General features: G+C 53.1%; 1 long non-coding RNA gene across 1 annotated transcript; it reads left to right on the plus strand.

Annotated features, from left to right (window-relative positions):
• The first annotated feature begins 3,550 nt into the window (after positions 1-3,550).
• LOC142087959 (uncharacterized) lies at positions 3,551-5,486 on the plus strand. Its single transcript, XR_012675678.1, has 2 exons — positions 3,551-3,691; positions 5,452-5,486. It is a non-coding gene; the product is annotated as an uncharacterized LOC142087959 (long non-coding RNA).
• The last annotated feature ends 760 nt before the right edge of the window (positions 5,487-6,246 follow it).

Genomic DNA, 6,246 nt, shown 5'->3' on the forward strand with positions numbered 1-6,246 from the left:
CACAGCATGAGGCTGCTGGCAGCCTACGAGTTCGTGAGGGCACGGTACCCGCTGAACATCCAGGAGTGTCATCAGGATCTGCTGGTGGGTTTGGAGATGTCCCTGCAGCCTGCGGGCATCAACATCACGTGCCTGAAGCACTCGCTGTCAAGGAAGATGGCATGGAGCTAAATGGACAGGGTGGCTGTGTTGTTTGGCAGTGGCCCTGAAGAGGAAAAGCCAAAAGCCTTAACTCCATCTCATGGGTGAATGAGGTGACTGTAGCTCTGGGGTACGTAGGCCAGCACTGGCACAAGATACAAAGGCGGTGGCCTTCCTTTGTAGCAGTTCCTAGAGGCTGGTGTTGGCAAAAGTAGAGCGTGGGGAGCTCTTTCAGGGATGCGCTGGAAGGAGAGGGAGTGTTCTGGGCAGGGTGGGAGCCATGTGCTTTGCTTTGGTCTGACGTGATTTTGGGAAAGCAAAGGGAAGTCAGACACTGGTTTGCTCAATGGTCCTGCCTAGCTTTTACCATGAGCTCAACTGCTACCGAGAAGAAGGCTTGGTTTTTTTGCTAACAGTGTCATCCTTGGAAGTAAGACATGGTGTCATGTCACTCCATAATGCCTGTCCACTTGATGCTTGTAGGATGTTGAAGAGGACACAAGGTGTAAGGGTGTAGGAGATGGCCATGAGGGACAGATTGGAATGATCCATCAGCCTAGTCTTTCCAACACGCGGTGGTTCCCTGGAGGAGCCTGGCCCAGAAGTGCCACACCTGAGTCTCTCTAAAGCATAGGGCAGAACCTCCTGTACATGCCAAGTCTGGCCTCGCAGGATGGTGAAAGTGCTCTGGGAATGGTGGGCCATACTCACGGTGCATTCCTCTGGCACGAGTGGAGGGCAACAAGGGAAGGGAACAAGGTCATCTGCTCCACAGGAAAGGTAACCAAGTGTGAACGGTGTGTCCACTCCTGGCCCCTGTGCAACGCCCTCGCTCATATTTCATATTCACAGAGCCGAGCACCTCTCTGAAGGACTTGCCTGGAGCTTCCTTATGTCTTCCTCGAGTTTTTCTGCAAGGAACTCGTTCATTCATCACTCAAACACTTACACCACTACTTCCTTTGGAGACCTCTGTCTAACCATAGCTCCGACTTTGGGATGTTTCTGTTTTTCTGTTCTTCCTGGTCCTCACTGGGTTTCTTCCTCATGACATTCTAGGTCTGGAGCCTCTTTCTTTTTTTGGGAGCGCTGCTCTTCAGCTTAACCTCTGTGCAAGGCAGCTCCAGGGAAAGCCTTATGCAGACTTGGAGGCTCGACCTTCTGCTCACCGTATTACCACACCTCACCACCCACTTCTTCCGTATCCTACAAACACATCTGTTTTAGGCAAAATTTTGCTCATGGGACTTCTTTCTTTGAACTACTTTATTCAACTGTTTCAGGCCAACACTTCCCTATCACAAGGTGATAACCAAAACCTTGAACTCAGAGCAAATCTCTCTTGCTGTGCTGCATGCCTGAACTCCATGAGGTTCAGAAAGCCTTCATTTCACATGGCTGAAGGAAACTCCTTGGGTGTGGGGAATTTTTGAATGGATAACCCTTCCAGTTTTGATTCCTTCACCAAGAGCTGAGCTGCTCTTTGGAGGATCGGTGGGCCAGCAGTGGCTGGAATGTGCGTTAGGTGCATAGGGAGCTAAAGAAAACGGCTGTAGAGACTTTGGAAAGAATAATAAAGAGTCGGTTTAACTCTAGAGTCAACCATGGCTTACGGAGTTGGCACTGAGAGGAGAAGTGAAGCGGCTGAGCTGTCCCTGAATGGGTGATTTCTGCTGTTGGCTGTTGAGGGTGGCTTCTGTCTGTCTGCAAGTGTGCTTGCTTTGGTCTCTGTTTTTCTGTTTTCTGAGAAACTGGCTTTAACTGGGACAAGCAGACATTCCTCCTGCCAAACTGTCTGTTTCTTGCTGAAGTCCAGATGAGAGATGGGTGCTGGGTGCGGTGATGCCTCTACCAATGAGTATTCCTCAGCGGCTGCAGCAAGGGATGCTCCTGGGAGGCAGACGCGGCTGGAGTTTAACCTCCGTGTTTACTAGGTCTGCCTGGAGTTGCAGACCCCTGTCTCCTTTCGAGGTCACTGCCCTGGGGATGTGGATGTGCAGGAGGTGAGTGAGGAGGAGGGTTGGATTGAGCTGATCCTCATTACAGCTCTTCCCCAGCCCGGCTCCTTCACTAGGTGCTGACCCACAGCCGTTGCATGGGAGCCCGGAGGAGGACAAAACCAGTCAAAACTTCTGCTGCACTGCACCTTCGCTGTGCATTTCCAGGAGTCTCATGGTGGATTTGCGGGGGGTAGCTCAAATCTACATACATTGCATACATTGACACTGAGATGTTCGCTACCCAAACCATCTACCTCTTGACGTTTCAGAGGGACAAATCCTGAGTGGACCCAGCCTTGCTCACGCTAGGGGTTTCTCCCTCCTCCACCTGCTACGGGGGCAAACCCCTGCAAGACACCAGCCCTGTCTCAAGGACTTGCTCTTCCTTCACGGGCATCTGCAGCATTACTTGCGCGATGCTAAAGGTGGTGAAACAGGAAGCCTGCAGCAGCGGATTTGCCACTATCTATATAACCTCTGAGAGGCGCCCGGAAAATATTGTCAGGGCCACGTCTGAATCAGCATAAAAAACCTCAGCTGAAAGGGGAGGGAGCGCCTGGGCTGGGGGAGGAGGGCAGGAGCTGTTTGGGCTCCTGTCTCCATGGGATCCCCTACACACACACACTACATGTGCTGTGACTGGGGCTGGTGAATATTTCCAGCTCCATTTCCACCTGCCTTTCCCTTGGATCCACGGAGATATGGATCTGGGGCATCCCACAGCAGTCGTGGGGGGGGTTACCTTTCTTGCTGGTGGTGTGGGGCTGCTCCCCCATGCTCTGCTGCCTCCCCCCAGCCCCAGCACTGCAGCGAGCCTCGGGGCTGCCCGCAGAAGCTCCATTTTTAAATATTTCACACAGGGAGGAGCTGCAAATGCTTCCCGTGTGGTAAGTGAGGTTAAAAGAGCATGCTAGCGATGGATGGCTCGCTCAGGGATTGCTCCTGCACATGCTATCGGCAGTGGATTGGGGGGGTGCAGGTTCTTTCCCCTCTTCATTTCCGAAGGGCAGAGCTGCTCCTAAGCCCTTGGAGGTGAGCGGAGCCGTGTCCCTGTCCATGGATAAGCCACAATATGTCTCCAACAGGAAATTTTATTAGAGGCCTTGCAGATGGATGGCTGTGTGCAGGGAGCCCAGGCTCCCCACAACCTTGAAGCCATGTCTGGTGTCGCAGGTTGATGGAAGGAAGAGGGGGAGGAAGGCTCCCTCCTCGGCACTCCGGAGGAAGAGCACCTCCCCAGCTCCTTCGGGGTGGCTCTGTTTCCCCACCCCACGGGTGAAGATGTCCTCCCCCTCCCCACCCCTCGGTCCCTGCAGCTGCCCTCTCCCCTGGGGCTGCCTGCCTGGCCTGCCCCAGCCAAGGGAGGTGCACAAGGGACTCTTGCACATCATTGGTCTGAGAAGGTCTCCATGCCCTTAAAGAGAAGGTGGATTTTCTGCTGAGCCACCCGAGAAGCCCTTTTATACCTCCTTACTCAGCCAGCTGCCTGCGGCTCGCCAGTCCGTCCTGTCCGGCCAGCAGCACTCTCTGGTTTCCTCCTCCAGACTTGGGTGAGCTGTTTTGCATGTCTCTTACTGACCCAGCTTGCTCTTAGCGGGTGACGGGGGAGCAGATACACTCACCTGAGTTTTAGGGCGATAAATGCCAGGTGGGGTGACCTGCTGGGAGAAACAGGGGTGTTAATAAAACCTTCTCCATCCTTTGCCTGCGGGAGAAAGTCCCTGCATCAGAAAGTCTCCCTCTGTCTTTTCCAGCGACCTTCTTTCTCTTTGGTTTCATGCCTTCCCCTCCCTTGGTTGGTTTTGCTCTCCAGCTTGAGTGGCAAGGGCAAGCGGAGCTGCAGGCTTCTTAACGCTGACCTCCCCAGGGCCATAGGACACAGGATCCTTGCCTGCGGTAACTCGGCGATGCTCCCTACTTACACCCGACCCAGTCTTTGCAGCCCTTCCTCCCCAAAAAACACCCTTGGACAGGGACGACATCCAAATTTACTGTGTGTGTCCCCCGCCCCAGAACAGGTGACTTAAAGCCCGCGTTGCAGGCAGCGAGCCGCAGCCTGGCGTCGTCCCCTCGCTTCCTCAGCGCTCGCAGCATCGCTGCCGCCGAAGTGGGTGCGTGCGGGCGCGGGGCAGGGACGCAAGTAAAAATAGCTGGCGTTCCTCGGCCGCCCTGTCCCTCAGCTGTAGCCCAGCCACCTGTGGTGGCTTTTGCTTCGCATCGCCCCGACCTCCCCGAGTCACGGGGACTGGCACCGGAGAAAGGCTGCCGTCCGAGGAGACAGCTGCAGCTCCTTCTGCAGCTCCCTGACCATTTTTAGAAGCACTTTCCTCCTCCCCCCCTCCCAAATAATGTGATGGGCCTGCACATTTTCCAGGATAAAGTTTCCTTGGCCCTGCAAGCTGTACGTCCTCCCTTGGGCAACAGCCCCCATTAACACTTCACCTCCCGACAGAGCCTCCCAGGTCTGCAGATGGCTGTGGTTCGGGGGCTTGCCTTCTCTGCAAAGGACTAGCTTAATTTGGGCTGGGCCAACACTCCTGCATCTTTCCCTTAGAAGATACAAGCAGGAGATATTGCTGTGCTAGAAAAGTAAAATTCTATTTACGGGGAAATAATTTACAGCGAAACAAGGGCGCTCTTCCATCTCTTCCGTAATAAGCTGCATTGTACCTGTAAAATTTCCACTTAAAGGAAATGCAAGGAATTGCCTGGGGAAACTCTTTGTGCCTTTACCAATGCAACAACAACTTTCACCCCCGTTCTACGTTATCTGTCCTGAGGTTGTTGCAACAGGCTCCCCTGCCCCACGCAATGGATCCATATCCCGGCAGCATCCTCCTCTGAAGTCCTTCCTTGGCACCTGGGGTCACTGCTTGGCTCCGTTCCCAGGGTGTCCCAACCCTCCGCAGGCTTTGGGATATTTCTGGTTCATGAAGTGGGGCAAGACTGCATGGCAAAGCGAAGCAGTAAACTGAAAATAGCTTTTTCCTCTTCTTCCTTCATTGCATCAAATGGTTTCCTGGGGGTCAAACAAGAAACATGCCTGCAGGAATTTCTATCACAAATCTCTCTTTGTGACCAGACCAAACGGTGCTGGGCCAGAAGTCCCCCGATGCTGAGGTTTGTGTGGCTGTGAGTAGGCACATGTTTGGCTCTCGTCCACATGACGAAAATTTGGAGAAGTTGGGAAATAAGAGCAAACCTGTTCCTCTTTTTTTTCTAGAGGAATCTTGCTTTGTTTTTAAACCCAAGAAAGTCACCACCAGCATGAATAATTGTGAACCTTTTTTTTCCTTGGTTTTCATTGCAGGCTCACAACCATCTAAAGCAAGATGTCTGAGTAAGTTCCCATTTTCTGTCTCTAATATGTTGTTGGCATTTAAAAGCTTTTGTTCAACAGCCAACTTTTTACGCTTGTTAAGATTCCTCTGCTTGTTTCCGATTAGGATGCTAACTGCCTTTTTCTCTCCTTTCTCTTCCTTCCCTTCCTTGTCAATCTGCTTACCCTGAACAGTGAAGAGGTAAGTGTGTCTTGCTGGGGTTTTTCCTTTAGCAATGCTCATGGCATCAATCCTGGCTTCACCTTTCCTCCTTAGGAAAAGCAGCTGCTGGGTGTGTGTGGGGGAAGAATGGTTCATGGCAAGGCTTTCTTGCTGACTCCTCCTGGTAAAGATGGGAAGTAGAAGAAAAATCCCTTTTGAAGGTCTTTTCTGCCTCCTGGCTTGGAGTTAGATGCTTTTTTTCCCCCTCCTTTCCTGTTTCTCCATCCGGCCACGAGATGGTGCTGGGAAGGCAGTGGTCCAGAGCCATCCAGAGCCTCTCCTCCATCACTCATCCATCATCACCCATCCACCACCCAGCCCTTGGTGGAGCATCCTATCGCCCTGCCCCACACCTAGCCCCTCGTTTTCTGCCCACCGAGCATTGCCAAATTGCTTCTCAAAGGTGATCTGGTGAGCCCTGGATCCAGGGCAGCGTGGGCAGGCTGGAGGATGCATCCTTAGGAAGTTCTCCCTGGCTTCTGGCAGAGCCAGAGTGCGGCTGGGCTTGAAGCCTGGGGGGTGGCTGGGGAAACACAAGGGAAGGCGTGGGAGAATTGTGCGTG

Source organism: Calonectris borealis, chromosome 14 (assembly GCF_964195595.1).
Source record: "Calonectris borealis chromosome 14, bCalBor7.hap1.2, whole genome shotgun sequence".
NCBI lineage: Eukaryota > Metazoa > Chordata > Aves > Procellariiformes > Procellariidae > Calonectris > Calonectris borealis.